The sequence below is a fragment of the Rhinolophus ferrumequinum genome, chromosome 17 (assembly GCF_004115265.2).
Source record: "Rhinolophus ferrumequinum isolate MPI-CBG mRhiFer1 chromosome 17, mRhiFer1_v1.p, whole genome shotgun sequence".
Classification (NCBI taxonomy): domain Eukaryota; kingdom Metazoa; phylum Chordata; class Mammalia; order Chiroptera; family Rhinolophidae; genus Rhinolophus; species Rhinolophus ferrumequinum.
Window position 1 is genome coordinate 10,226,979 of NC_046300.1, and position 10,431 is coordinate 10,237,409.

Below are 10,431 nucleotides of genomic sequence, written 5' to 3' on the forward strand. Positions count from 1 at the left end.
TTAGAGCTGATGGTCCGGCTAGATCCTATTTTCGGGGAAACACGGTGTGTCAGGATTAGAGTTTTTTGAAGGGGTCCTTGAATGAAATGTTGAATGGAGGCCAGCCCCAAGTGCACTCCTGCTAATTAGGAGCCCAGCTGTGCGTGGTTCCGAGCCATATGGCGCCAGTTGACAGTTTCTGACTGCCCCAGCCACCAGTTCTAACCTCACACCCCATCTGGCCTGGGAAGCACACCCCCATTTCCAACCTGGCCCTGCCTTCTCTCCTTTCCGAGGAGCAGCTAAAGTTGCTGCTGGGAAGAGCGGATGGGTTGGGGCTGTGTGGGCAGGAGTGGGGATCAGAAGGCCTTTCATTCAGTCAGCTGCTCGGTGTGGTCGGCCCCCCCCTGCTGACTAGACTGTCAGCCCAGACGCAGGCATGTGCAGAGGAGATAGCAGAGGAAATGGAAATTAATACGGACCATCTTGCACTCAGCAAGTTGGCACTTTTTTTAAAAGCCCGAGTGTGGGTAAGTGTGTGGAACAGTGGGAACTCGCTGCCGTGGGAATGGCAATTGCGACGATTGTGCCAAGCAATTTGCAAAATCTTGTAAAGTTGTGTGTACTCTACCACCCTGTTATTCTGTGATTGCTTCTCTAACCTCTGAATAAACCCCAGAATAACTCCACATGAAGACAGAGATGTGTAGGAGACTGTTCAGTGCAATACTGTTCGTTGTGGTATTGTTAGATAGCAGGATGGGGAAAAGCCTAAATGTCCATTAGCAGAAGAACAGATAAACAAGTGCGTGGTTTTTGGTACTTTGGGAACTGACTATGAAAGAGCTAGCGTTGTATCTTTTATACGTAAATCAAAAGTGATGCTGAGGAAGTTGCAGGAGACACATGCCATATACCATTCATGTAAAGTTAAGCGTACTGTGTATCTGTGGGTACATTATTTAAACCGATTTGTGTTTCACTTCTGTAAAATGAACAAGTAGTGCCGACCTCACAGTGTTATTGGGGGTGGGGAGCTGGTTAGTGAAATACTGTATGTAAAGAGGGTAGAATAGTGGCTGCCATGTAAGCATTGTTGGCATATGATAGTGTTGTCATCGTTTTGCGCAATAATATATTTTCGTGGGTTCAAATTATATGAAATCAGAGTATAAAGTCATGCATTGGGATGAGATGTGCAAGTCGTGCTCTGCCTTCCCAGGGCAGGAGTTGCTGATGGAATCAGGGAATGTGCCTGGAGGCTTCAGTGGTGTTTTATTACTTTTCTAAAATTGGTGTAGCTGGGTCAGCATGTTGATTTAACCAAGATAGTGTGGTGGGTTCTTCTTTTAACTGCTTAAAATACTTACAAATAAAAACATTTTTAAGCATGGGCTCTGCCATCTTCCGATTTTTTAGAAAACCTGGCTCTGCCTTTTATATGGTATTACTTAGAATGAGTCACTTAATCTCTCCAGCTTTCAGGTTCGTCACCTGCAAAAACCCAGAGCAACACAAATGGCTCTTAGTAAAGGAACGGTTAATCAGGTCTGATACATCTACACGGAATACCACGCAACAGTTAAAAACATGAGGCTGCTCTCCCCGTGTTGACACGTGATCTCCAAGAAGTGCAGCTTATAAGAAATTACGAGATCTATTTCCTCGAGTTCCTCCTTGCCTAACAATAACAAGTAAAACCAGAGGCTGTGGACTCATAAGTTTAATGGAGAAATGGGATCCATGGACGGAGATGTTTGGGCATCCATTCCGTTTTTTTAGGTAGGTGAGGAAAGGTCGTAAATGTTTGCCTACCAACTACCACAGTTTTTCAGTTGATGCTAACTAACCCTAATAAGAACAACAAAGGTTTTGTATCAGCCAGGTTCTTGTCAGGGACCAGAAACCACATCATTATTTTAACAAAAAAATTATATAGAATTGTTTATTAGTTATATCTAAGTAAAAAGGCAAAAAGAAAATGCAAAGGTGTGGAGGTAGTAACTTCGAGAAGCAGTTACCACCGCAGGACTGGGTGAGCTGTAATACGAGTCTGACCCCATTTTTGATGTTTGATCACTGATTCACATTCAAGTGTTGTCCCTCCCCGTTTTGCCTCACACCTGGTTAGGGTTTCCAGGCAGGAATTCCCGCCCCTTCGCAGGAATTATTTTCGCTCTCCTGTTCCTGAGTCCCGAGAAAAGTTGATCGGGAAATTGGGAAAATCGGCTCCTTGAATCCAGGTGGTTGGTAGTATCAGTTGTCACTTTGTGGAAACGATTCATCGTGGAGAACAGAAAACAATTTATCTCTCGGGATTCAGGAACGGGAAAGTGAAAAAAATTCCTGAGAATGGGTGGGAATTCCTGCCTGGAAACCCTACACCCAGTCAAGCTGATAAAGTCTAGTCACCCCTTCTCAGCTCCGGACGGGGAGTTGACGCAAACCTGGCTTTTTTTGTTGCACTGGCACCCTCACCCCTAACCACAACAAAACCCAGAGCCACTCCACCCCCCTTTCAGTTAAGGCACATCAACTGGTTTGGGTGTCTGTCCTCGTTATGTGAATAAGAAAGTTTTCACAACCCCTGTGCGTGTGATGTCATTAGTCCTGACTTCTGACCCCGTTTGGGGTGGTGATAGCATTGCTCCCACCTCTACAGGGCTAGCTACACAGCAGGGACAAAGAGAAGTGTGTGGAATTGGCATTATTTAAAGGTAAGACATTAGAAGAGAGCCCCTGACGTTGAACTCAGACCTATGAGGAGAACACTGCTGGGCTGGTGCCAGCGTCCGACCGCAGGAAGGCCAGCCTGCAAGCTGGCTTCAACCGCTACCAGAAGGAGTAGCCCCTGGTGGGGTGAAGGGGCGCTGGAAACAGGAAGCGATGTCCACACAATACACCAGGAAGGAACAAGGCCCCCTCGTCCTCGTATGAAGATTCTCCAGAGAAACAGTCAATAGGTTGTGTGTGTGTGTGTGTGTATAGAGAAAGAGTAAGGAATTGGCTCATGATTATAGAGGCTGGCAAGTCCAAAATCTGCAGGGTGGGCCAGCAGGCGGGAGACCCAGGAGAGCCCAAAGGCTGGCTGCTGTAGAACAGGAAGAGCCGCTGTTGCAGATGAAGTCCGATGGCTGTGTGCTGGAGAATTCTTTCTCTGGGGAGGCCAGTCTGAGTTCTATTCACGCCTTCAACTGATTGGATGAGGCCCACCGTGGAGAGTAATCTGCTTTACCCACAATCCACCAATTTAAATGTTATTTCACCACAAAAACACCCTCAAAGAAAACCTAGAATAATGTTTCTCCAAATATCTGGGCACCCCACGTGTTAGCACACACAGGCCCAAAAAAGGGCCCTGAGACTGAAAACCTGTCTCCGTAAGTGGAGGGCAGGGAAAGACCAAAGAAAGGCCTCTGCAGTGTGATAGCTGGTGAGGTTCATTAAGCAGAAGTTGCATGTGAAGCATGTCTTGGGAGGTTGCAAGATGAAGTCAGTCCCCGTGCCGTTCAGTGGGCACCAGAGAATTATATAGAGCAAAAAGAAGGGGGTTGGGGGGACAGTCACATGTACTCATTGGCGTCTGTGACTGTTCCCAGGTGCTGGAAATTGCTCTACATGCTTGACCAGGTCAGGATGACTGGAACGTTCGTTTTCCAGACCCGTCACGTGTCAGGAGGCAGGGGTGCTGGTTAACGTCAGAACGAACATCAGCTAGGATGAGGCAGTCTCCTTGATGGCCCAGGTCTAGCTCGCAGGTCAAACAGCCGTCACCTGTTGGGACGGCCCCTCCTCCATATCCTGGCCCAGGCAAGTTGACACAAAATTCATCTTTACACTCCCAGCTTTGCTGCTTCCCTCATACATTCCTAGTGGCAGAACCCACCAGGGAACCAGCTGGCAAAGCAAGAGATGTGCATTGCAGTTTCAACTCCATCACAGGCATCTGTAGAAGGGCGGATTTGAAGTAGACAAGCTAAAAAAAGGTGCAGCTTTTCTGAATTGTTTTATTTCAATTCTGTTCTAGGGACAAAATGATCGGCTAGTTAACATCAAAGATCTCTTCAGATGACTGCTGCCTGCCCTGTTCGTGATAGTAACCACGCCCACCTTGTCTGTGGTGCCTTAGTTACCACGAGGTCTGTGCCTCTGGAGGATCCCCTTATCCCCACTGCACTTAGGGACCCCATTTCAATGGGAGCAGTTCCCATTGGCCAGTAGGTTCCCTTGGTTTTCCCATGCAGATAATCTTACCAGCTATGACTAATGGCAGTTTTCTTTCTTTCTTCCCCGTCTTGATACTTTTATTTCTTTTGTACGTGTTACTGAACTGGCTAGTTTTACAATGTGGAATCCTCATCTGATTCCTGATTTTAAAGGGGATTATTCTAAGGTTTCACTATTTCACGCTCACGTGAGGATGATGTTTGTTGTATGATTAAAACACTAGCTATATTGGGTTAAGGAAGCTCCCTATAGTTTTAGTTAGCCAATATTTTTTAAAACTATGAATGGGTATCTTATTTCGTCACAGGCTTGTCCTGCTTCTGTTGAGATGTGGTGACTTAAATGGATGTGCTAATGTTAAGCCATTTGTGAATTCCTCAGATAAATCCAAAGACGCATTTCTTTAAGCATCTATATATTGTTGGTAAAGCATCTGTATATTGTTGGTATATCGATTTGCTAGTATTTATAATTTTGCATCTTATGATCATGAAGGAGATTGGCCTGTTTTTTCTAGTTTCCTTATCTGGATTGGGTGTCAAGTATATACTCGCCATACACCATAATCCAGCTCTCTGGGAGATTTCATATATGATCAGTGTGGCAGAGACCACTAGACGTCCCCCATGTTTTGGTCCCCTTTCTTTTTCAATAATAGAATGATTAGCTGTTACATGACCGCTGAAATGAAAGATTCTAGGCCCCAGTCTTTTGTGAAGCTAGGCATGGCCATGAAATGTAAACACGAGTGTCGTGGGGGTTTCCTGGGGTCTTCCTTAAGAATTAGCAGACATAAAATTTCAGCTCCTACTTGATCTCTTCCTCTGTGTCCTGGAATTCAAATGCCGCCTTCTTATACCAGAAGGACTATGTTGAGGCCGTGGAGGATGGCAGACGGTGAGCTGGGAGGATCATGAATGCCCAAGGATTTCACACAGCAAGCCAGACCTGAACCACATATGTTTGTTGGATTTTTATGTGAACGTGAAATAAACTTGTATCTTTGTTAGCTTACCGCCACTCATAGGCTAACCAAATCTTAATGTGATTGAAATTTTTCGTGTCTTTTATATTCGCTAGTTTTCCTAGAGAGTTGCCAGCACCTTGCTTTGTGTGTGTCCGTATGTATCGTGTTTCCCCGAAAATAAGACCTAGCCGGACAATCAGCTCTAATGCGTCTTTCGGAGCAAAAATGAATATGAGACCCGGTGTTTTAATTTTATTTTTTATTTTATTTTATTTTAATGTTAAAGACCCAATCTTATAGTAAAATAAGACTGGGTCTTATATTCATTTTTGCCCCAAATGACGCATTAGAGCTGATTGGCTAGGTCTTATTTTCGGGGAAACATGGTAGGTCATTTTTAACTTTTCATTAAACTTCAGTGATTATAGAACTATTGAGGTTTTATGTTTTTCTTTATATAGATTTTGGAAAATGAGATTCTTTTAGGAAATTGACCGTTTCATCTAAGTTTGTTCATGATGTTCAAAAAAGTTGTTCATGATGGTCATTATCATTTTAATTTCTTCCATGTCTGAATTTATGCATTGTTTATTTTCATGATTGAGCTAATTTTTCTCATTTTTCTTTTTTTTATTGAGCAGTCTTGTCAGTTTTCTCACTTTCCTTTTTCTGTTCAGAGAACCAAGGTTTACTTTTGTTGATTCCTTTGACAATTTGTTTGTTTTTACTTTATTATTTATTATCCTTTCCCCTTTCTTTGAGTTTATTGTTATTCTTTTTTTAAAAAAAATTCTTAAGTCAGACACTTAGTCTATTAATTTCTAATCTTTTCTTTTTAATAGAAAGCATTTAAGGCTATAACTTTGCTGTAAGTACCATCTGAGCTGTGTTCTACACATTTTGTTGAGTTGGAGTATATTTATTATAACTTAACTCTGATTTTCTTATTTTCACTTTTTCTCCTTAGACCATGAGAATGAAAGACGATTTTTCTGGCTTTCAAGATCAGAGTTCTCTAAATTGGATCATAATTAGGAATTGTGTTATTCACATGATTAATAAAATAGCCTTACTGTTTTCTGCCTGATCTATCTGGTTACTGAGAAATACATATTTCTTAAACCCCTCAATGTGATGGCAGGCTTACCCTCCTCTCCATGTAAGTATGTCATCTTTGTTTTGTCATCTATATTTAGGACACATTAATAGCTGAATATACGTTTAGAATTGTCGAACATTCCTGGCGAATTGTATCTTTTATCATTATATGGCGAAACTCTTTGTCTTCGAGCAGGGATTGACAAACTATGGTCCATCAGCAAATCTGCCTGCCACCTGTTTTCGTATGGCTTGTGAATTAAGAATGCTTTTTACATTTTTAAATGGTTGAAAACAAATCAAAGGAAGAATATTTTGTGACACGTGACGTTTATGTAAATGAAATTCAAATTTCAGTGTTCCTACATGAAGTTTCATTGGGACACATCAATACTCACTCATTTACATGTTGTCTGTGGTTACTTTCACCCTGCAGGTCAGAGGTAGCCCACAACTTTTACAGAAAGTTTACTAACTTTTGCTCTAAAGTCTTTTTTGTGTCTTTTTGATATGGAGCTCCACCAGCATTTTTGGTTAGTATTCGCATTGTAGATCTTATTCCTTCCTTTTACTTTCAGCCTGTGCCCTTATGTTTTTGGTGTGTATTTTGAAAACAGCTTTTAGTTGCATTTTTCCTAGCCTGATCATATCTGCTTTTACCTGGCAAATTTACTCCACTTACATCTTCACTTTTACTGATGTTCTTCGAATCATTTCTACAATCTTGCCGTGTGTGTGTGTTTTGATTTGTCCTGCTTTATCTAAGATGTTCTTTTTCTACTTTTGTTTTGGATTTATTGAAGCCTTTATTATTTTTTGAAAATTTATTTTGTTTTATTGATTTATTGAAGCCTTTAAATTCAGTTTTTCCTCTACACCATTTTAGAAGTTGTATGTTACTTCTATTATTTGAAAAGATCATGCATTTTTATACTATATAAACATACTTATACTTGTATTAACTTACAAAGTTAATATCTCTACCTCAAGTACTTTGAAACACTCTCTCTAATCACTCCATCTTTATGTATTTTTATTTTTTGAAATTGCTTATTTTTATCCAATTAAAAAATTAAAATGAGCAACTATTGCTTATATAATACAAAGTTTTAAAAGCAAAAATGATCAGACAGATGCTGAGATAGAACTTTTTGAACCCCTCCCACTTCCTTTTCTCATTTAATATCATTGGATTTCCTTCCAGGTCAGTATAACATAGACGCTCTCCATCTCATTGTCTAATATTTTGTTTGTTTGTTTTATCCATAGACATTGTTCTTACTGCTTTATACAATGTTTATTACTGATGTAGACATCTTTAAATATAGCTTACTTTCGCCTGCTTTTTTAACTTTATATAAATGGAATCATAAAGTATTTTCTGTCTTGTATCTTGTGCTAGAATTATGTTTGTCAGTTTTACGCATGTCCCTGTGCTTAATTTTCCCCCGTTGCGGTATTGTGTGTGATACACCACGGATGCTGTCCAGTCCACACTCGGTGGACACTGCTCTTCCCAGTTTTTGTCCTGGCTCATTGGGAATGCCTATGTCCGAAGCTATGAAATGATGTCAAATTGTAGTTGTTCTTGTTAAAGCTTGATTTGCCAGGTTTTTGCACATTTGCCAATATGATAGATTTGTTATGAAAAGCAACACGCTTAATCTCATCTTTGCTAGCAAACTGCAAAGGCTGCCTTTTCATAGCCACAGCTCATAACGGCTTTGGTGAGAGCGTACAGAAGTGGTTCATTTTTCAGACTTTCAAGGAACCAAATGATTCAAGTGTCCATGTGTGACAGACCACAGTGGGGAGTAGTAACCTACATTAGCACCACTTGGGGGCCTTCTGGGTCTCCTCGAATACTGGCTAACTCCAGCTGGAGACCACCTTCCTTACAACAGCCAAGAATGAGCCCACAAAATCACCATTTTGGATTCTTTTTACCGTTTTTTCTAATGCCACAGATTTGGTCAAATTGTGGTCTGCCCTCCACATTAAAGCAGATTGCAACCAGGCCAAACGTTTTACTGGAAGTACCAGCCTCCCAGTTTCTGCCCAGCTAAAAACCGGGGTTTCTGTTATTACGGACAAGTGGAGAATGGACGTGGAGAATCCTGACCTGGTCTCCAGTACAGCTGCCTCTGGCATTTTCTTTTTTCCTGAACAACACCCTTTAGACCAATGGTTCTCACTGAAGGGACATTTGCCAATGTCGAGACAATTTTGATTGTCACAGCTGGGAAGAGGGTGACATCTAGTGGGTAGAGGACAAAGGTACTGCTAAATATCCTACAAAATACAGCACTGCCCCCACAAGGAGGAATTACCTGGCCCAAACATCAAGAGTACTGAGGTTAAGAACCACTGAGACATTCTGTTAGTTTAAGTCTGACTGTGGTAAACTTTTTATCTTGAAAGTCTTTATATTTCCCGAATTCTTGAGTAATTAGCTAAGCACACAAATCTGGGGTGACTTTTTTCTCAGCACGTTACAGATCTTATTCCACTAAACTCCATCACTGTTGATGTCAATTATCATTTATTGCCTTTAGGTACTTTCTAGATCTGTCTTCAGCGGTCCATGGTTTTGCTACAATGTAACTAAATGTGGATGTTTTTAAATTATCCTCTTTGGGATTCACTGGGATCCCTAACTCTGAGAATTCCTGTTTTCATCAGTTTTGGAGAATTCTCTGCTTTCTTCCTTTGATGTGTCCTCCCACCTCCCTTTTCTGAATTCGAGCTTTCTCTGTGCTGTGTTGTCATTTCTTCAAATTTCATATCTCCTTATCTCTATATTCCTTAAGGAAAATGGCACTTCAGATTTTGTTCAAGTTCACTTAGCCCTTCCACCATGTGTGGAATTACGTTTAATCTGTCCATTAGTTTCTCATTCTTATAGTTTTTCCATTTTTAAAATGGAAAAATATATTAATATATGAGGTATATATTGCACATAGATGTAAGATGATACAATAAACATTCAAGAAAGCCTTCAATATTAGATTTTAAGACACTTAGAGGTCAAACGAGGTCATGATTTGTGTCAGGCTGAAAGCCTCTGACTCTGAGCAGCCTGTGCAAGCTCCTGTGAGTAACGCACAGCGCCTGGAAGACGGCTTCCTGCGGGTTGAAGGATATCACCTTCGTGGACAAATCATAAAAGTAGGAAAGCCCTCGGGCCAGGAGGGTGCCTTGTGGGGAAGGAAACGAGACGGTCAGTGGCTGAGGGGGTGGTGCCAGCAGCCTACATAATGGGGGTGGGCCTGGGACTCGAGAGAGTGGGGTGCCCGTGTGTGGCGCCCACGGAGGGCTCCTGACAGCTACAAGCAGCCGGCTGGTGCCTGGTGGAGAGCAGTCAGGGCTCCTTGGGCCATTTTCTCTCAGGGAGGCAGCAACAGGGGGCACCAGTGCACTCAGCGTCTGTGCAGGAACAAGAGGGGGGCCTCTGGGACCGGTAGGGGCCACATCCCCAGTCCCACATCCAGATTGGGGTCCACACTTCAGGCTCAGCCGGGAAGCAGGAGATGGGGCAGGAGGATCTACTTCCCACGCGGGGTAGGTGATTTGTGCTGTGACTTCGTTTACCCACATAACTGTAGCTAGAGGCCCGTTCCTTGACCCCAACTGACGTCTAGACATCTAAGGAGAGGAGAGAAAACTGCAGTGAGTTCCTCACCGGTGGGCCGTGGAGGATCCCCCCTCACCCAGCAGGGGTCCTAAGAAACCCAGAGCTCCATGGCCTTTGGTGAACTAACCCATGGGGGCACAGCTTTCTTCAGGTACTTCAGAAGCTTTTCCAGGAACATGAAGTCTAACAAACTGTCCCAAAGTAATCTTTAGGTTTGAGCAGACCCTCAGTAAGAAACACACAGGACATCTCCAAGTTGTCCACTCCTGCTCTAAATAACAGACACACGTTTGCCAGGGGCCATTTCCTCTAAGGTTATGGGCTCGATTCTTCCCTGTGAAACTGACAGCCCTTACCTTCTAGGTTAGAGTAGGTGTCCAGGTCTGAGTGGCTTTTCAGCTGTTTGGTGCTGGGTAGGAAAGGTGGGTCCGATCGCGGAGCGCACGCTGAGAAGTCCTCGGGCCCAGGCCTGGAAGCTATGTGGGCGCCAAGGCCATGTTCAGTGGGTTTGAGGAAAGAAGCCTGT